Genomic DNA, 21,408 nt, shown 5'->3' on the forward strand with positions numbered 1-21,408 from the left:
GTCGCCAGGTGCGGTGGCTCATGCCTGAAATCCCAGCACTTTGGGAGGCCGAGGCGGGCAGATCACGAGGTCAGGAGATCGAGACCATCCTGGCTAACACAGTGAAACCCCGTGTCTACTAAAAATACAAAAAATTAGCCGGGTGTAGTGGCGGATGCCTGTAGTCCCAGCAACTCGGGAGTCTGAGGCAGGAGAATGGCGTGAACCCGGGAGGCGCGGAGCTTGCAGTGAGCTGAGATCGCAGCCACTGCACTCCAGCCTGGGCGACAGAGCGAGACTCCGTTTTAAAAAAAAAAGAGACTTTGTCTATGAGTGAGGCTGGATGCTGCAGACACTGATCAGACTCTCAGAGCTACTTTTACGGAAGATTGGATAGCACATAGCACGTGCTCAAAGATGTTCGATACTATGATAAGATGACAAAAGGAACATAAGACTGATGAAAATCAGTAATCCTAAATTAAAATCAGTACATGTGGTCTGGCAACAGGATACAATATTTGAAACTGGGACTATCCCAGAAACCCCCGAGTGTACAGTTATTGCTCCTATAGATTCCCGAATGTTTAATTGATGTTAACCATTACTCCACATAAGAAGAGAGGAGGAAAGAAATGAACTAACCCTGAGAGTATTTACTATGTGTGAAGCTATATCCCAAGGGCTTGTCTCCCTTGATCTTACTTAATCCAAACTAAGAACCTGTAAGAGTAGTTATTAGTTATTATCGCTAGATTCAGGTGAAGAAACTAAAGCTTAGCATAGTTTAAGTAACTTTTTAAAAGTAATTGTCAAATTCATGAGATTAGAAAGTAACAGAAAGGAAACCAAAAAGAAACTGGGACCGTTGGTTACAGAACCTACTTTTAACTACTACACAAGGAATTTTTTCTTTTCTGAGTTTATTAGCGGTAGTATACATTAGTAGCAAAAAAATTTTAAAAAATATGACAAAAAGCAATAAAAATAGTATGAAATTTCACCTTTTGAGACAATGTTTCAAATGCCTTCTTCCAGGACTTTTCTTGTCTAAATTCATTCATATAAATATGCACATATGAATGCTCGTGTGTGTGTGTATATACACACACGTAACATATAAATATACGTATATATACACACATACATTTTAGCAAAGATGGGCAAAAAAGCTATAAATACACGTAGCATTTTGTTAACTTTTCAAAAAATATATGGAGAAGTTTCAAGTTTTCAAGATTCTGCTTTTTAAATTTTAATAACACAATTTCCCTTCTTGCTCAGAAGGAAATCTTGAGCACCTTTTTTGTGGACTCTGATGGCTGGCTTTGATTCCTCTGCCATGCCACTGCTTCTTAAGAGGTTGTACAGCCCGGGTGCTGTGGCTCACGCCTGTAATCCCACTAATTTGGGAGGATGAGGCAGGCGGATCACGAGGTCAGGAGTTCGAGACCAGCCTGGCCAACATGGTGAAACCCTGTCTCTACGAAAGACAGAAAAATAAATTAGCCAGGTGTGGTGGTGTGTGCCTGTGATCCCAGCAACACGGGAGGCTGAGGCAGGAGAATTGCTTGAACCCGGGAGGCGGAGGTTGCAGTGAGCTGAGATTGTGCCATTGCCCTCCAGCCTGGGCTACAGGGCAAGACACCGTCTCAAAAAAAGAAAAAAAAAAAAAAAGAGGTTGTATATATTTTATAAGTAAGAATGGGCAAAAAAAAGGGGTTGCGGAAGGATAACGGAAGCAGTCCCTGGCAAATGTAGGTATAGTCAATAAATGTTTGCTAATTGAATTAAAGAATGCATGATAAGTTTGATCTTATTTAAATGCAATTATTTCATCTTTTTAGCAAGTTATGAGGGATTGCAAGTTTCTGGGGGTGGGGCCACTTTCACTCGTGTCCCTGTGAAGAGACCATCAAACAGGCTTTGTGTGAGCAACAAGGCTCTTTATTTCACCTGGGTGCAGGCAGGCTGAGTCCCGAAAAGAGAGTCAGGGAAGAGAGAGAGGGGTGGGGTAGTTTCATAGGATTTGGGTAGGTAACGGAAAATTACAGTCAAAGGGGATTGTTCTCTGGCGGGCAGGGGCAGGGGGTCAGAAGGTGCTCAGCGGGGGAACTTTTGAGCCAGGATGAGCCAGGAGAAGGAATTTCACAAGGTAATGTCATCAGTTAAGGCAGGAACAGGCCATTTTCACTTCTTTTGTCATTCTTCAGTTACTTCAGGCCATCTGTATATATACATAAGGTCACAGGGGATATGATGGCGTAGCTTGGGTTCAGAGGCCTGACAGCCACTACTAAGAAATGATTGTAATTATGTTATTACCTCCACTGGCTCCACTATTGAAAGTGAAAGATGAAGGAGTTCCACAGCTCATGTATGAGGAAGTAAATTTTAGGGACCTTTTTGTGCTTCCTTTCCTCCCTACCTCTTACTCAGCTAATGATCTAATGGTAGGAAAGCAGGCAAAGGCCATAAGCAGGCAAGTTGAGAATAGAAAAATATACAGATGAATGATTATCATGAAAATAGTTAATCTTACTTGTAGTCAAAGAAATGTCAGTTATTACAAAACACATAACTGTGAAATTATTGTATATGTGCATTATACATTTTGGTGGACACTGACAAATTGTCTTCCAAAAGGACAGGACCCATCCATACTCTTCCCCAGTGATTACCACGGCCATTCCTCTACCTCCCCAACAGATGCGAACCTTTTCTGTTGTTAATCTAACAGGAACCAGCATTTTATGTTGATTTTCATTTTCTTGATTATAAGTGAGGTTGAATGTCTTTCCATATTCTCAGTGGTGATTTGTATTGTGTGAATTGTTGGTTTATATCTCATGTTCATTTTCTATAGGATTGTTTTCATTTTCCTATTGAGATATACTTTTTCAAAAAAATTAAGGCTATTAATCTTCATTTATTTTGCAAATATTGCCACCAGATGTTTTATTTATCTCTTAACTTGGCTTACTCTGTTACACAAACAATGATTTTATTGCCATAATTGTCAATTCTTTCTCCATTGACTTCCAGGTCTTATGCTTGACTTTGGAAAATTCCCATTGAGATTTTTTTTCCTCATTGCAATATTATAAGAATATCCTTCTTTAAATATCCTCCCCGCCTTTTTTTTTTTTTTTTTTTTTTTTTTTTTTTTTTTTTTTTTTGGACAGAGTTTCCCTCTTACTGTCCAGGCTGGAGTGCAATGGTGCGATCTTGGCTTACTGCAACCTCTGCCTCCCAGATTCAAGCGATTCTCCTGCCTAAGCCTCCCAAGAAGATGGGATTTCAGGCGTGCACTACCACCCTCGGCTAATTTTGTATTTTTAGTAGAGACAGGGTTTCACCATGTTGGTCAGGCTGGTCTCAAATTCCTGAGCTCAAGTAATCCACCCACCTCAACCTCCCAAAGTGCTGGGATTACAGGCGTGAGCCACTGTGCCCGGCCTGGAATTTACTTTTGAATGAGGGGTGAGTTCAAGATCTCCAGGCAGTAGTCCTTTAAATGCATTAGAGACAGAGGGAAGACTACCACAAATGATTATTTCTATCTGCCATGGATGCTGGTTAGGAAAGTGGCGGAATCAATTCATTACTAAATACATATTAAGCCCCATAACCCTCTGTCAGTCACTAGTTTAAACCCTACGAATATAAAGCTGAACAAAGAAAGCAATGTTCTTTCATGGAGCTTCCATTTAGGTTGCAAAAGAAGTAAACACAAAGTTAAACAAAATGTCGGGTAATGATGAATTCTGTGAAGAACTAATAAAATATGACTGTGCATGGGCGCGGTGGCTCATCCCTGTAATCCCAGCACTTTGGGAGGCCGAGGCGGGCAGATCACGAGGTCAGGAGATCGAGACCATACTGGCTAATACAGTGAAACCCCATCTCTACTAAAAACACAAAAAATTAGCCGGGCGTGGTGGCCTACGCCTGTAGTCCCAGCGGGAGGCTGAGGCAGGAGAATGGCGTGAACCCAGGAGGCAGAGCTTGCAGTGAGCCGAGATCGTGCCACTGCACTCCAGCCTGGGCAACAGAGCAAGATTCTGTCTCTAAATAAATAAATAAATAAATAAATAAGTAAATAAAATAAAATAAAATATGGCTGTGCAATGAAGAAAGAGGGTTTCTGTAGACTGAGTCGTTAGGGAAGACTCCGATGAAGAGGTGGTGTTTAAGATGAAACCTGAATGATGATCAGAAGGTAGACTTAGAGTCTGGGGAAAAGAGAATCCCAGAGAGTGAAAAGCAAGTACAAAGATCTTAAAGGGAACTCTAGTTTGGTGTATTTGAAGTCAGAAGGAAGGCGGAAGTATTGGGAAGAGGAAAGACATAGACGTGCTCAGAGATGTACACAGGGTCCAGTAGTGAGTGGCCTCACAGAGTCTGATAAATAACTAGGGTTTATTCTAAGTGATGAGGAGACATTGGAGAACTTTAAACAAGGGCACCCTGTGGTGTGATTTAGAATTTACGTTCGTGTGCTTGCCCTCCCTGAGGCTGTCACTAGAGGGAGACAGGAGGCGCTGAGGCAGTCACACCGGAAGCTCCCCAGGTATCGCCGTCGCTCAAGGGAAATCACTGTGCAGTCAGGCCATTACCTGCTTCAAGAGTGGGGAATGTGCAGGAAGGAAACCGGCTGTTCTGACTGGGGTAAGGGGGCCGGAACTTTGTGTCATTTTTAAAGAGGCGGGTCATCAATGCATCTGCTCATGTCATCTCTTTGATTTTGTTTGTTTTCATTGTTTGATTCTAAATAAGCAATCATACTCCAGATATGAGGGTCGACGTGCCACTTTCTGTTGTCCATATACTGACCACACCAATCTGTAGGGCCATTGTCCCCTCCCCCTTGAGTGATGATCTAGTTTCCAAAGCAGGATTCTCCGGACCACTCTTACAGCACCGTCCCCAAAACTCACAACCTGAATCTTGGGAAATTGTCCAATTTCACCATAACCTTAAGCAGAGTCCTACAAGTGGCTAAAATGTATGGCTTAAATTCTTCTGCAGTAAACACATTGGAAAGAAAAATGTGCAGTCAAACCAAGTTCCAGTAGATGAGGAGCTTATTTTTTAAACTAGGGAAAGTAACACATTGAAATTCACATACAGCAAAATAATTGGGATTGTGCCTTAGAGTTTAGCATAGCAGGGGTTGAAGCAAACAAGCTATATGAAGGTGTCAGCAGCAAAAGAGAAACGTCGTCAACATTTTAGGCTCAGAAGAATATCTTCCTCTCAAGGGGATGTAGTCTAAGATCTAGGTCACTGACCATGTTGACTACTGAAGCTTGACACATTGTGGAATTCTAAGATGACCGTGTTGCCATTTACATGGTGAATAAAAGGGATTCCAAAATTTTTGACTTGTTCGAGGAAACACACTGCTATAATAAATACTCCAAAGGCAAAATTAATGTCATTCAGTGACTGAGAGGTGGTAACCCACTTACTCCCTGAACTAGAAAAGTAAATGACAACCACAAGTTTTATTTTTAAATAAAGCAAATATGAATGAGTATTTTTCTGTTAAATATTGCTAGAAATGTTTGTGCCAAACATAAAAAATAAGTGTGTGTATAGGATATATACACACACTTATCTTTTATGGCACCATGTGGTGTGATTTAGAATTTACATTTGTGTAAATTTTGGACTTACAAAAAGTTGCAAAAATAGTACAGAGAATTGCTGTATACCCTTCATCAAGCTTCACCTAATGTTAACATCTTACACAGTCATGATACATGATTTAGTTAATGCTCACCATTTATTCTATACAAGCCTTCAGTGACTGGATAATGCCCGCCCACACTGGGAAGGGCCATCTGTTCTACTCAGTCCACTAACTCGAATGCTAATCTCTTCCAGAAACACCCTCACCAACACACCCAGAAATAAGGCTTAACAAGATACATGGGCATTCCATGGCCCAGTCAAGTTCACAGAGAATTAACAATCACAAGTCCACCCCTTGTCAACTTGGCACCCACACACATCTTCTTAAATCACGCTTATTCTCCAAATAAACACAATTAAAAGGTCAAAGTTCCACCAAATGTTATACAACTGTCATATGTACAACCAGAAATGCACTAACCCCTTCCATAGAAGAGGAAATAAAGTCCTTGAGTGATGTTAACTCTTCTCCTTGCTATTTTATGACATATAAATTATGATGTAGTTAACAATATTAAATACTTTATTATAAAGTCAACACATCTTGTAATACGTAATAAGAAGATGAGAGAGGAAAGAAAACAATTTTTGCTTAATGCACACACACACACACACAGACATACTTGTAACAAAATAAGGAAAAAATACTCATGACAATGACAGTCTTCATTTCTGTAACTGGTCACGTGGCTGTAGCCAGTGTTCATAATGACCTTTTTCCACTACCCATTCTGTATTCCTCTTGCCTTCAGCAAACACCTCGGTTGGCTGTGGTTCTTTACCTGTTGGGGTGGCCCAAACTTTCATTTCTGAAGGTTCTGAGCTATTTGTAGTCCTCCCTGGATTGGGTCACTCTTCATGGGTGTTAATCACAGGACATGGTGATACTAAGAGACATGCTAAGGAATCTCCTAGCTTCCATACATCCATAGTGGAGTAGCAGTTCAGTTTCCCCTTGGAAGTCATGATCACTCACCCCAGGCAGTACAAAAACCCACTTCTTTGCCTGTTGATTGATTTGGGGTCATGAGGAGCCCTAAATGGCTGGGTGGGAGTCTTAACTTCCAGTTCAAAATAATCATTTTTTTGTCTCCTCATGGAAGAACTTCTCCCTTTGGAACTAAGGGAGAACTAAGACCTCTAGGTCAGCACAGAAGAGGTTGCAGGAACAGAAAGCAAAAATGTTGCTAGTGGGACACTAAAGGTTATAGTGAATGGTGACACTCTTGTTTCTACCCTTTGGTTCCTGGACCCATGAATCCTGGTTATGGGAGGAACAGTACTATATACTGGCTGCTGATTCAGAGATTTATACAGTCTTTTAAAAAGTCTTGCCCCAGCCCTGCCTGGTACTGCCACCTAGCTGACACTGTTACTGAGTTTTCAACAGGCCATTTCACTGATTTATCAATGCAGCTCCTAGAGGATGGTGGGGAATGTGGGAAGATCAGTGAATTCCATGAACACGCACCCACTACCACACTTTCTTGTGAAGTGAGTTCCTTGATCAGAAGAAATACTCTATAGGATGCCATTATGATGGATAAGGCATTCTGTAAGTCCATGGATGGTCATTTTGGCAGCAGCATTGCATGCAGAAAAGATATATTCATCTCCGGAGTAAGTATATATTCTATTAAGAATGAAACACTATCCGTTCCATGGTGGAAATGGTCCAATGTAATTAACCTGCTGCAAGGTGGTAGGCTGATCACCTCAAGGAATGGTGCCATATTGAGGACTCAGTGTTGGTCTCTGCTGCTGGCAGATTGGGCTCCCAGCAGAGGCCGTAATCAGATTGGCCTTGGTGAGTGGAAGTCCATGTTGCTGAGTCCATGCATAGCCTCCATCCCCGACACCATGGTCACTTCATACATGAGCCTATTGGGTGATGATAGGGTTGCCTGGGAAGAGAGGCTGACTGGTACTCACAGACTACATCACCCTATGCCCTTGAATATTAAAACCCTCTTCTGTCGGGGGTCCCCCTTTGATGAGCATTCACATGGAACTAACATATCTTCCTGTTTTATGCCCAGTCAAAGAGGTATATCCACATATCTCTTTCTCAGATTTCCTTGTCACCAGTTTTCCAACCACGATCTTTTTAAGTCCTCGATTATCCAGCCAAACCAATGGAAGCAGCCCATGAATTGTATATAATCGCACATCTGGCTGTTACTTTTTCCTGGCAAAATAAACAACCAGATGCGTTGCTTAAAATTCTGCCCACTGGAAGGATTTCCGTCCACCACTGTCCTTCAGGATGCCCCAGGAAGGAGCTGCGGTGCTGCAGCTGTCCACACTCAGTGGTGCCTGCACGTCTTGCAGAACCATCGGTAAACCTGTCCCGAGCCTTTTCTTTCTCTGTCAACTGATTGTAGGGGACTCCCCATGAGGTCATAGGTCCAAACTGGGAAAGAAAAGGCAGTGTAGCAGAACTGGGGACCATGGCATTTGGGACACTTCATGTAAATTACTTGTGCCTTCACGACCTGCTCAGACCCCATCATGTATACACCACTTCCATTGGATAATGGAGTGCTGCTGTGCATGCCTCCATTTATAGCTTGGTAGGCCAGCTAACACTCAATTCCTTATGGTCAACTCAGGCCCCACGGTAACTTGCTGGCTCATGGTTCAGTCTCTACTAAGGCTTGATGGCAGGCCAAGGGCTATTTCTCAAAACAAGTGTAGTTCACCACAGTGGATGGCAGGGCTTGCTTCAAAATCCTGGGGGCCTGTGCTGTGATTCACCTAATGGGCCTGCTAAAGACTCCAGACAGCATTCTTTGTCCATCTGCCATGGAGACGCCAAGCACTATTGAATCTGTTGGATCGTATGGTCCAAGTGGCAGAGCAGGTTGCACAGCAGCCAGGACCTGCTGCAGAGCCTTCTCTTGTTCTGTGCCCTTCAAATTAGCAGCTTTTTGGTTCACCCAGTAAATGAGTTGGACTAATGCACCCAAATGAGAAATATACTGCCTCCAAACGCCACAGAGGCCTACCAGGCATTGTGTCTCCTTTTCACTTGCAGGCGTGGGGCCAGATGCATCAATGTATTCTCTGCCTCAGAAGGGAAATCTCCATGTACCCCACAACACTGGTCTCCCCTTGAGTGAACTGAAGAGCCATGACTCTCTGATTTTATGATTTGAGTTAGACTTTTGTTCTCTCAACCTAGAATTTGCTTATACACATCAAGTAAGAATTTAGTGGGCTTCCTGTCTATTTCACTTCTAGGAACAGCGTGATCAATTAGCCTCATGGGTCAGTGTGAGTCAGGCTGCTCTGAGGGCTGCTTTGACTCTGCTGTGCCAGACAGTGGCCACGTTCACCTGGCCTCAGGTGGTTGATGCTGCCACGTGGCCCCTGCCACCACAGGATCCAATCACACCCATTGCATTTAGGTTTCCCAATTCAGTAACTGAAGTTCCACTGTAAGACCTGCCCTATGTAGAAAAGCAGCTGTGGGATGGTTTTCCAAGGACGCTGAGGCTCCTCACATGAGTTTATTTCTCAAAGTTGTGGTGAAACGGTCTTTGGACCCTTCCAGTGTGAGTGAGTTGGTTTTAAATGGTGAATCCACCTTAACATTCCATCTCCCTAAGCTTTGAATCCCTTTTTCTACTTTAAATCAAAACCGTTCTGACATTTCCAACTCAGTCACTGTGGCCCACCCTTTGGTCCATGTTCCAGCCAACCAACCAACCAACCAACCAACCAACCAACCAACCAACCAGCCAAACTGCTAGAGCCCTTTCTGACTCCCTGAGCTGCAGCATTCAATGCAGAATCTCTCCGTGAGTCCACACCAATAAATTCAGCCCAAGCCAACTTTAACCATTATCCCATCCCTTACTATACATTCCCACACATGTTCTGGATTTCTGTCCTTGTCATTAGAAAACTCAAGTCTTTCTTTTGGAGTGCAGTGCACCTCCTCAGGGGTCACACTGTGTCCCTCACTTGTAGGGCTGCTGGGACTTGCGTCTGCTTACAGGTCTAGAAGCAAACAGGAACTGTGAGATGGGTCCTAAGGAGACTCAGCATTGTCCTGCACAGCACCTGCCTCAGGGAGGCCATCGAGTTTCCTCAGGAATGCGGGGTGATTCCCTTCAACCTGCTGACCCAGTCTTCCAATTCAAATGGTAGTGTCATCCAGAAACACCTGCACAACACATTCAGAATAACGTTTGCTCAACCATCTGGGCACCCAGTGGCCCAGTCAAGTTGACATATAATATTAACCATCACCATTTCCAACACTTGCCTAGCAGATCTGATGCACTGTGGTGACAACAAATGTTTATCCATTTCAATTGAACATACAGGCCATTGTGTCCATAGAATATTGATTCGTTTTGATATTAACTTGTCACTGATAACATATCTTGCAGCATGTTGCATGTTTTGAAAAGTTCGCCACATATCAACAAATGCATCCAAACCTAGTTTGTCAAGATGTGCTAAGTACACGATACTCTGTGGGTGCAAGTTTCCAGGCATAGGGCTCAGAACCTCTTACTCAAGTTAATGAATCAAAGAAAAGATTGAAATATAGGTTAGGGAGTCAAGGAAAGCATGCTCAAGAAGTGGCATTTCTGGGCCGGGCATGGTGGCTCATGCCTGTAATCCCAGCACTTTGAGAGACCAAGGTGGGCATATTACCTGAGGTTGGGAGTTAGAGACCAGCCAGGCCAACACAGTGAAACCCTGTCTCTACTAAAAATACAAAAATTAGCTAGGCATGGTGGGCCTGTAGTTCAAGCTACTTGGAAATCTCTTGAACCCAGGAGGCGGAGGTTGCAGTGAGCTGAAATCACACCATTGCACTCCAGCCTGGGTGACAGAGTGAGACTGTCTCAAAAAAAAAAAGAAGTGGCATTTATGACCAGTGCGGAAGGATGAATGCCAGGGAATTCTTTGCCCTGTTGTTTATGATTGTGAAAAATTAGAAAACACCCAACGATTTGTCAGCTATAGTGCTTTGCATCCAGACGATGGGTTCCCTTCCACTAGCTCCCAGTGGGGGCATGGTGACTGGAGAACTCAGCCCATGCACAGAGATGAGCTGCTAGGTCCTTATGTACAACCTGTATAGTGGGGAAAATCAGGTGCATTTCACATTTTGCTTCATACTTTGACGTATTGCATGAGTTTTCTTCATGAATGTGTTTCATGCTCATCAACATAAAAATGAAATCAAAATTAAAAATTACTGGTGAGACTATATCCATAGAACTCATCTATAGGGCAATTCAGCAATATGTAAAAAAAGGTTTACAAAGCACATGCCCCTTGCCTTAAAATGATTTTACTTTTAGAGTTTTGATGTGGACACATGTGGATATATAAAGAGATATAAGGATATTTATCAAGGATTGCTGTATTAGAGAAAAATTGGAAATAATGCAAATATCAACGGCAAGGGACATTGACATCAGTTAAGGTCCATTCCCAGAAGGAAATCCTCCATGGCTCTTAGAAATGATGTGTAGAAAACTATGAATGATAATTCACTTGGGAAACAAAGCAGATAAAAGCAAAAAGTAGACTGATAAAAGCAGTGAGTAAATGATAAGTCCTTTGCAAACAGGAGCGAGAGTAACTGCAGTTTTCAGGAACACAGTCATTTCTCCAAGTTACCTCCGCTATTAAATACTTCAAAGGCGATGGCAAATGACAGGGGAAACCTGTTTGGTTCTGGAAAATGTACCATTCTGTACAGTTATTCTCAAAATAAATTGTTTGATCTTGGATTAGGGTAGAGCTTTTATGAAAGAAAAACATACATGTGCTTCAGATGTCAGTCTCAATAATAAAGGGACTCAAAAGTCAATTCCACGAAGGCACAGGCTTGGGGATTCCTTTGTCAGAGAACGATTGTCCAGGTCCAAGTCGCGCAGAGGAAGTTTGTCCTTGGCAGGCTGTGTGAGACTTTGTGCAGCGCACTGTCTTTCTCCAGCCTCCAGGGTGTCCGGAGGAGTCCTGGTGTCAGCGGCAGATCCATGAGCCTGCTCACAAAGCTCTAGGGGAGGGAAAGAGAGGCAGGAGGCGCATGGCTGAAATCAGGATGAGTGACAGCAGCTCTGGCAGATCAGGCAGGGGAATGGCTCAAAGTTAGTTCTGATAAAACAGAGCACAAGGAGACAATCACGATACCACAGATAATAATTTTTAGTAAGTTAGAACAAAATTTTTAAAAGGCTGTCATTTATTGTAAATATTTGCCACCCATTTTGGGACAAGCATAGTTTAGTGGCATGGCAGTTTGTGTGTGTGTGTGTCTGTGAGAGAGAAAGAGAGAGAGAGAGATTTGAGATTTGAGATTTGGAGGGAAGGTTCATATAAAGATTAGTATCTTACCTAAATAGAAGAAGGAGGACCCTATTCCTGTTTGATAGCTCTCTGTGCTTAGAGGAAAACATAGATAACTCAACAGGGGTGGTGTGAGGATCCAATGATATAATTTTATGTGAATAACCAGACCTTACATTTGCATGACAATTAGTAGGCAATCAGTAAATGACATTATTATCATTATTCTTATTACCCTTGTTAGTATAGGAAAAGACAACAGGTAGGGTCTCCTTGCACTCTCTTCTGTTTTGAGCCAAGTCAGCCTCTTTGTGGTTGGATAGCAGAGGCTTTGCATGCAGAACCCATATCCGTTCTCTATCAGTTTGTTAAGGTTGCTGTAACAAAGTACCACAAACTGACTGGCTTAAATAATAAGAAATATATTTACTTACAGTTCTAGAGGCTAGAGGTCCAAGATCAAGGTCTTGGCAGCCCACGCCCCCTTTAAAGACTTTAAGGAAGACTCCATTCCTGCCTCTTCCCAGCTTCGAGTGGTTTCTGGCTGTCCTTGGTGTTCCTTGAATTGTAGCTGCATCACTCTGGTTTCTGCCTCCCTCTTCATGTGTGTGTCTGTGTGTCTGTGTCTCTCCTTGTAAGAAGGTTAGTCATCAGATTTAGGGCTCGCCCTATTCCAGTATGACTTCATCTTAATTTTATTACATCCACTAAGACACTATTTACAAATAATCTCACATTCGCAGGTATTAAGCGTTAGGACTTGAATGTATATTTTGTGGGTGGCTATACCCCTAAATGCACTCACCTTCTGGTAACAGAACTGTGCCATTTTGTTGGGTCCCTGGATTTAGGAGGGTCAATCTGCCCCAGGCTGGGGGAATGGGCATGTGACCCAGGAGTGGCCACTCCTTTGGCTGCAGAGATTGGTTTTTATGTCTGAATCAGGCAATGAGACACAAAGCTGGGATTTTTGCTGGAACTCTTGGAAAAGAAACCTCTCTTTCTGCTGGGCTAAATTGAGAGAATATGAACCCAGCCTTATCCACAGTCACCACATGGGCAGAGTCTACCAGCAAGTGAGGAAAGCCTGCCTGCAGGGGCAGCCACAGGTTCCAAGTCCTGGTGATGTAATTAGGGCCCCTGGATCCTACTGAACCTGAACTCAAATGCTTCTGACTTTTCCAATTAGATAAGCAAATACATTCACTTTTTTTTTTCTTTTTTGCTTAAGACATTTGGAGTGTTTTTTTTTTTCTATAAGCAGAAGAATCTTGAATGATATTCTCTCTTCATTTTCTCATTTATATTTTTCTTCTTTCATGAAAAACATGTGTCACCTGCCCTCAAGCAGCTCACAGTTGAATGTGGAGATGAACAGAGGCTGTGGACCCCCTGGGAGCGTCAACAAGGGGAGCCAGACGCCCCTCATTCAGCTCCCATTCCACCAGCTACTACCTGTACAACCCATGGCAAGTTGCTCAGACTCTCTGAGCTTCTGTTTCCTCACCTAGAGAGTGGGAACAAAATAGTCTTTTTCTTATGGGATAGTGGTAAGGATTCAATGAATCAATATTTATAAAATGCTTGGAACAATGCTTGACACTTCGTAACAGCTATTGGCTATTAGGGGCAGAAAATGTTCCTCGATTTCCGTAAGGGCCCTATGAAGTTAGTGCTATTGTCTGCATTTTGCAAATACGGAAACTCAAGCTAACTGCAGTGATATGGCTTACCCAATTCTCACAGTGAGAAAGGTTCAGAGCTGGATAGAGAATACAGGGTCCTTGACACTTGGCTGCGTGGTCTCCCATAGGTCAGAAGTAGATCACAGAAGTCTCAATAGCAGCTCTGAGGTCTTCTGGGTATGAAATAATTAATGATGACAAAGGGCTTTCTAGGGAATTGGTTCCTGGAAAGGGAGTCTCTCAAGTTATCAAATTTGCCCAGGTTGGTTTTCCCAGTACCTGACTTACAGTAAGTACCCAATTGCATGAATAAATGAACAAAAATAGCCTTTATACATCACTGTTACATGAATAGCCCGGCCTAGAATTAAGGGATATAATTTGCCAGGACAGCTCTGGGGATGCATTCAGATATTTCACCTATTTATTTTCAAAAAATATACTGAGCTCCTGCGTATGCCAGACCTTATGCAAAATTCTGAGTGTACAGTATTTTTTATACATTGGTCTATAAAACCAGCACATCATCAGCACTTGTGGAATTTATAATCTCATAGTAAACACAGGCAATATACAAGTAAATAACGAATACAGACATAATTACAGATGGTGATCATGTTAGAGACCTAACAAATAGAATTCTATGAGAGAAAGTAATGGAGCATGGATAAATTATTTATATAACTTGATCATGGATGGCCTCTTTGAAAAGGTAACATCTTGAGCTGAGAAGGAGCTAGTCATGCCAAGGCCAAGAGAGGAGGGTTCTACGATCTAGAAGAAAGAATCTGACATATACTAGGAATGAAGCAGAAGTGTCATGGCAGGTGGTGTTGGCTGGGTGAATACAGGCACAGATGTGGTTGGAAAGATAGGAGGTCAGAGAGGATCTGAGCCCATAGAGTCCAAAAGAGGAGGGTCCAGCACATTGCAGGTACTCAGGGATGACCTGTTTAATAATTAAATGAACATTAAATGATCCGTGCTATGGGGTTGGATTTCACTGTTGATACTCTTGAAATAAGCTGTTCTCAATGGCTATGGCCTTTCTTAATCATTATAATTTCTTATTGCATTTGGCTTAGTCAAGAAGACATTAGAGCCAGGTGCTCTATGAGGCTAAATACAAATGCCAACTCCTCTGTGAAGCCTTCCTTGATTTCACTAGTTTGAATGGATCCCTCCTTATTTCAAGGCTCTTTGTAAATTAGCATTTTGTTTATTAATATGGAGATGCCTATCATATTATGCCTTAGACTTTTTTTTTTGCCGCATCTCTACTGCTCATGCCTCCTCCTTATCCCAGACTGTCTTCTACACTTCACAGTGTCACTTTACATGTGCTTCTGATATTGGTTAATGCCTGTCGCCTCTTCTAATAATAACTAATAATTATGAGGACTTACTAAATGCCAGGCACTGTTCTAATCAACGTATATGTGTTAACTTATTTCATCCTCGTAAGAATCATATGATTGCTGTTAGTTCCACTTTACAGATGAGATGAGAAAACTGAGGCAGAGACAGATGAAATGCCAACGTCACACAGCTAAATGCAGGAGGCACGATTCAAGCCAAGGCAGTGAGGCTCCAAAGTTCATGGCTGACAAATTATTCTAGACCACCTCTCTCCTGGAGTAGGGGATTAGTTCTGTGTTTCCTTTGGCTTGGTCGTTGGGGCAATATTCCCAGTACTTGGCATGGTGCTTAGTACATAGTAGGGGCTCAGTGTATACCTTGTTGAATGAAGGAAGCATAGTTTTGCATGTCCGTTAAGTTTCCTGAAGGCAGAGACTAGATGGCAAGGGGCAGGAAGGCAGGTAGCCTGTGTGCCACATCACCTTGGACTCCCAATGATCCCTAGCACCTAAGCAGATGTCGGGTACCTAATAATCATGTTATTATTTGAGCATTTAGATGTGAGGGTTCTAATGCTTTCAGATGTATTTGCTAATCCTTAGTGACTATCTTATAGACTAGTTTCTATCATTGTCCCCATCTTGCAATGAGATGACTGAGGTGCAATGAGACTGAGTCATTTGCTCAGGTTCACGTGACAGCTAAGTGGTGGCACCAGGGTTGAAATCTGCCATGCCTTCTATGTTTTCATTTGTCTGTATTCCGCACCATATCTCAGCTCTACCTTGCCTTTACCTATTTTTTTTTTTTTGAGATGGAGTCTCGCTTTGTTGCCCAGGCTGGAATGCAGTGGTGCAATCTCGGCTCACTGCAAGCTCCGCCTCCCAGGTTCACGCCATTCTCCTGCCTCAGCCTTCTGAGTAGCTGGGACTACAGGCGCCCGCCACCACGCCTGGCTAATTTTTTGTATTTTCAGTAGAGACAGGGTTTCGCCGTATTAGCCAGGATGGTCTCGATCTCCTGACCTCGTGATCTGCCCCCCCTTGGCCTCCCAAAGTGTTGGGATTACAGGCGTGAGCCACTGCGCCCAGCCCTCCTTTACCTATTAGTGAAATGCTTATTGACCGAAGAAGCAGAAATTATATAGGGCACAGAAATAGATAAGAAATGGTTGGGTGTGGTGGCTCACACCTGTAATCCTAGCTTTTTGGGAGGCCAAAGAGGGTAGATCACCTGAGGTCAGGAGTTCGAGACCAGCCTGGCCAACATGGTGAAACCCTGCCTCTACTAAAAATACAAAAATTAGCCAGACATGGTGGTGGGCACCTATAATCCCATCTACCCAGGAGGCTGAGGCAGGAGACTTGCTTGAACCCAGGAGGTAGAGGAGGTTGCAGTGAGCCAAGATCGCACCACAGTACTCCAGCCTGGGCAACAGAGTGAGACTCCGTCTCGAAAAAAAAAAAAAAAAAAAAAAAAAAGAAAAAGAAAAAAAGGGAAAGAAAGAAATAGGTAAGGAAGGGTAGAGAAGGGGAATTGAAGAGTGGTAAGAAAACTGACTGGGTGAAGCAAACAGTGCTTGGATGAAGGATTTGGAAAGGATGCAATTGATAGATTAAGAAAAAAAACAATGTTTCAAATACTTGGAAGAACCAGGCAGGTAAATGGAAATTAGGGGCGTTGGAGGGGACGGCTGTAGAGTGACAGAGACCATGGTGAACAGACAAGCACAAAGACGCTGGCCCCGCTGCACATTGCCATGCAGCAGGGATGGGGCCAAGGATGGTCAGAGCTTATAATTTTTCAGAGAAGATGAAAATCTGGACTGTATGTGAAATTCTTCACTTTTTTTTTTTTTTTTTTTGAGACAGAGTCGTGCTCTGTCTCCCAGGCTGGAGTGCAGTGGTGTGATCTCGGCTCACTACAACCTCCACCTCCCGGGTTCACGCCATTCTCCTGCCTCAGCTTCCCGAGTAGCTGGGACTACAGGCACCCGCCACCACGCCTGGCTTGTTTTTTTGTATTTTTAGTAGAGATGGGGTTTCACTGTGTTAGCCAGGATGGTCTCCATCTCCTGACCTCGTGGTCTGCCCGCCTTGGCCTCCCAAAGTGTTGGGATTACAGGCGTGAGCCACCGCATCCGGCCAATTCTTCACTTTTTAAACTGTGGGTAAGAATTTCTGCTTAAATGAACAATAATCACTCTGTGGGTTAAACCTACGGTGAATGTAGCTAAATGAGGTCCCGAGTATAAAGGGCAGGCCAGCTTTTAGAGCACCTTGAACGTCCGCAGGAGGACTTTGGGAACTCATTCATACTCAACACACAAAATGATGTGTAAATGAACATGGCTTAATCTTTGGGGGTAATAGAACTGTTGTGTTGGGGGTTAGACTTGTTTATTCTTTGCTAGGGTACAAATACTGCATACTTGCAATTCTCTATGATTTTCTGAAGGAGCTGATTTACAATCTTAAAATGCGCACTTTGTTTTCTTCACTTCTTAGCTCATACATGACCCAGAAGAAGATCTGGTCCTTCAAGAAGCAAGAAAGAAGACAAACAGATGAATGACAAAGACAACCAGGTAACCTAGTGGTGCAAAGGATTCAACTCCTAGCTTGTGGATTTAGGAATCTGTGCTAGGAGATTTGGGACAATAACAAAGATGGGAGTGGTGATTTGGCAGGGCAGGGCTTCAGGGGCGGGGGTCGGAGCGAGGCAGGGGGCATTGAGTGTCTGAAACTAAGCAAGACCACGAAGAATAAAATCCAAGTGAGGGGAGCCACTTTATCCTTTGATGCTTCTTCCATTTAGTCAGGTCCATGTGTCCTGAGCACCTACTATGGGCTCAGCACCATGCTGGCCACCAGGGACAAAGAACAGAAACGCCCTCGAGGTGAGGATGGACCTGACCTCTGAGCAGCAAAATTCTTAAGATGCAAGCAGTCAGGCAAACTGGATGTGAATCTTGTCTCTTGTCACTTATTTGTTGCATGACTTCAAAGAACTTTCTTAGCCTCTCATAGCTTCAGTTTCCGGTTAGGTAAAATGGGAATAGTAATCAAATCAATTCCATAGATTTATTGTGAGATTAACTAAGAGTAATTGTGTAGACCACTCAGCACAGTGGCTGGCACATAGCAAGTGCTGAACAAGTGACAGTATTTGTTCCTTTTATGTATTAATATAAGTCCTCTAATAGAAGAATATAGAAACTACACTGATGATACCAAGGGGGGAATATTTTTTTATCTCTTCTTTTTATTTTATTTATTTCCAACAGAGCATGCACTATAGTTTAAAATTATGTTCCCAAATATTTACTAGCTCTTCTACGCTGTCTTTTCCTTGCCCTCACTAGATGGCAAGGGGCAGGAAGGCAGGTAGCCTGTGTGCTACATCACCTTGGCCTCCCAATGATCCCTAGGACCTAAGCAGATATTAGGTACCTAATAATCATGTTGTTGTTATTATTTTTATTATTATTTGAGACAGTCTTGCTCTGTCGCCTGGGATGGAGTGAAGTGGTGTGATTTCAGCTCACTGCAACCTCCGCTTCCCAGGTTCAAGCGATTCTCCTGCCTCAGCCTCCTGAGTAGCTAGGCAGGCGTGTGCCACCACACCAGGCTAATTTTTGTATATTTAGTAGAGACAGGGTTTCACCATGTTGGTCAGGTTGGTCTCAAACTCCTGACCTCATGATCTGCCCGCCTCGGCCTCCCAAAGTGCTGGGATTACAGGCGTGAGGCACCGCGCCCAGCCTATCGTGTTATTATTTGAGCGTTTAGGTGAGAGGGTTCTAATGCATTTGGATGTATTTGCTAATCCTTATCAACAATCTTATAGACTAGTTTCTATCATTGTCCTTATCTTGCACTGAGATAACTGAGGTGCAGAGAGACTGAGTCGTTTGCTCAGGTTCACGCAACAACTAGGACATGGAGCTAGGGTTGAAATGTGCTCTGGCCATGCTGTTGGCTCTGCCTCTATCCACTGTGAATGGAATATCTGTTGAATAAATAAACAAATGAATGTGTAATTTAAAAAGGCTTATGGAGGAGACAATTTAATTGAATAGAAGGATAAGTAGCAGTTTGTAGGTAAGCTAGGGACAGAAGTACAAATGTGGCCATGCATGAGAAAGATTGTAAGTTTAGGAAGATCAAGTATAGCAAATAAATAAATGAATGGACAGACAAATGAGTAAATGAATGAGCGTGTGTGTGTGTTTGTGTGTGTGACAGCGGGAGAAAGAGAGAGCACAGAAGTGTGGGTCTTACCGAGCCCTCTATGCCGTGTTCCTAAGGAAGTTGCACATTTTCCTGCTGGCAGCCAGGAAACACTGAGGGGGAAAACATGGGACATGATCGCTTTCACTTATTTGAAATCCGCATTCTGATTTGAATAAGGACAGACCACAAGTTAGAAGAGACCTGTGAATCTGTGGGCAGGGGGACCCGTTCGGAGACTCCTGAAGTAGCAGGGATGAGAATCAGGGATATGGATCAGCATTATCAAGTTTCAGATAGTTCTGAAATGAGTCTTTTGCTATTAAGGGCAAGAAATATTTCCAATTATAATTTGCAGTGGTCTGCAGAAACAAATGAGAGCAAACCGGAACCTTATTCGGAGAGGGATTGCCTTCCTAAATGGATTTTTGAACTGTTTCTTTTTTTTTTTTTTACTAGTATTGGCCTGCACACGCCTGCCTAGGTGTTACTTTCATTCTTGCACAAACTCAGGCAGACACTAAACTCTCAGAATGTCTTTAGTTTGGGAATTTAAACATAAGGAACCGTTAGGTTTTGCACTGGCTGCCATACCAAAACATAAATCATGCCAAAATTGTTTGAAATCCTGTCTTTAGAAGGTTGTGTGTTTTGACAAACCTTGCAGCAAATTTGGTCCAGCTTTTGGATTTGTAATGAAACCTGAAACCAAGCATTCTCGCCTGCCTTGGGGTCTCCTAGCGCAAGTTCCAAGCAGCCTTAGTGTAATACCTACCCTAATCTCATCCTGGCAGGCTACATTAGTGTGTTGGGCTGCGCTGCTGGAAGTTTGGGGTAGACTCAGCAAATATTTCATGCAATTATGAAGAAGGACTGATCAAGACAGCAATACACTTTTCTGTGTCTGAGTATTTTTAAGAGTGTAAATTGCAGAATTAGCAATACCTTATCCCCTGTTGGCTAGTGACTTGGAGATACCCAAGCCATGATTGGGGCAGAAAGTTAATTAATCTGCTTATTAAAAAGAAGAAATGTCTCATTTGCATGCATTTGCATTCAGGTCTTGAATTCATCATGCTTTTTGGTGGTCGTTTGCTTTATTTCCTTAATACCACTGACCTACCTAGGTGTTAGCTCAATACATTTACATTTTCTGTGGCTGAGCTTTGTTTAAGTATCGTATCTCTGGTTATGGTTGGTTCTAGCAGAATTTGATTATTTTATAGAACGCTTAATTCTCTATAGAGATTCTTCCCCCTTCCATGGGCTGTTGGGGTTTCTTATAGTTATCATATACCACAGTTGGGAAAAGATTTGTTTACTTGACCAATCTTGGAAAATATAGACTTTGTCTCCACAAGAGTTGGACATGTTATCTGGGGATGATCCATTAAATTATTTGCAATTTCCTACTCAACTGAATTTTCCATGGTCATTTTTGTGGCAGTTTTCTCCTTTTTTGCTTTTCCTGTCTTATTGGGAGGTCTGCTTTGGGGTTTTGTTTTGTTTTGTTTTGTTTTTTTCCTTCCTAGGAAAAAAGACCATTGCTCTCCTTAAGTGTATTTTCTGCATTCCACATTCAGAACGATTGTTTTTACCTGAAAATGCCCAGGCACCTTACGGGCCTGAATCAAGTCTTGGGAGAAGAGGGAGGTGGCTGGAAAGAGGGGTGAGTGGGGAGACATGGGGGTGAGATGGAGTGGAGGGCAAAGAATATAGCAGCCCTTGGAACAACAGCAAGTAAAGCAAAACTACGTAGGGAGATTAGTGCAGAAATAAATCTCTGCACGTGAGTGAATTAGTGGCCCCAATTCGGGGCACCACAGTGCCCATGTTTCTGTATTTTGTAGTAATCAACATTTCTGATACATTACAACAGTGTGGTTGTCAGGGGTGAGAGGCTCGTGCAGCGGTTAGACCACCTCTATGCTAACAGGCTTAGCAATCAGGCTGCCAAGGGTCCTGGCTGGAGGAAAAAAATTAAAACCAAACCTTAGACCTCTTGTCAGACTGTGAGGAGAATTATATTTGTGAACTAGTCTACAGTGTGGACAGGAAATGACCTCTCCACAAACTGCTTCTTTAAAAACAAGCAGTGGTGCCTAAAGCTATCCAGCTTCTCTCTCTCTCTC

Source organism: Mandrillus leucophaeus, unplaced genomic scaffold (genome assembly GCF_000951045.1).
Source record: "Mandrillus leucophaeus isolate KB7577 unplaced genomic scaffold, Mleu.le_1.0 Scaffold1647, whole genome shotgun sequence".
Taxonomy (NCBI): domain Eukaryota; kingdom Metazoa; phylum Chordata; class Mammalia; order Primates; family Cercopithecidae; genus Mandrillus; species Mandrillus leucophaeus.